The 838-nt window shown below is 47.4% G+C and overlaps 1 protein-coding gene across 1 annotated transcript in view; it reads left to right on the forward strand.

Moving 5' to 3' along the window:
• BFSP1 (beaded filament structural protein 1, filensin) overlaps positions 1-838 on the forward strand; it is a 48183-nt gene that overhangs the window by 9837 nt on the left and 37508 nt on the right. The gene's annotated exons all lie outside the window — the stretch shown is intronic.

The following is an 838-nucleotide window of genomic DNA, read 5'->3' on the forward strand; positions in this document are numbered from 1 at the left end:
GGGCCGGGAGCGCGCGGCCACTGGGCTGGGAGGGCAGTCTCTGATCTCCGGGCGACCGGTGACTTTATCTCCGCGGAGGCACGCACGTGGTGCGTTTTCCTGAGCTAGGGCTAGCTTCCGTTGTGATGCCGTGTCACATGAAATGGTGTAATTTACTTTTTAAACCTGTCTTAATATCTAGATATAATTACATGCAATAAAATGCACACATTCAAGAGCATCGTGTAATGAGTTGAGAAACGTAGGTACCCATTTAACTACTAAAACAAGATATTTCCTCTACCCAAAAAGTTCCTTTTTGCCCTTTCCCAGTCTTTGGTTCCCCCTCCCCAATCCCCTCAACGGAGGCGCCCAGGGTTCTGATTTCTGTCACTATAGATTACTATTGCCTGTTCTAGAATTTCACAAAAAATGGAATCTTCTAGACATATTCTATGTGTCTGGCTCCTTCTGCTCTGCATAGTGTTTTTGAGATTGTTGTTGTTCGTTGCTAAGTCGAGGCTAACTCTTTGCCACCCCATGATGGATGTTTATTAATGCTCCAGGCTCATCCTGTTATAGAGGGTATTGCACCCATTTCACAGACTGGGATTCAGACAATGTATTGATTTAGGGGAAAGGTCACTCAGCTGGTGACTGCTGCATCAGGATTGGAATTCAGGTCTTGAACATGCAAAGTCTAACTGTCTTCACTGTATCACAGCTGACACCTGGACATTGTTTCAACCTGTGTCCTCTAGGGTCTGGCTACTCAAAGTGCGATCCATGGGCCAGCAGTTTCCCATCACCCAGGAGCTTGTTAAAAAAGGAGACTCTTGGCCGCCCCCCCCCCCCCACC

The sequence above is a fragment of the Bison bison genome, unplaced genomic scaffold (assembly GCF_000754665.1).
Source record: "Bison bison bison isolate TAMUID 2011002044 unplaced genomic scaffold, Bison_UMD1.0 scf7180017864484, whole genome shotgun sequence".
Classification (NCBI taxonomy): Eukaryota; Metazoa; Chordata; class Mammalia; order Artiodactyla; family Bovidae; genus Bison; species Bison bison.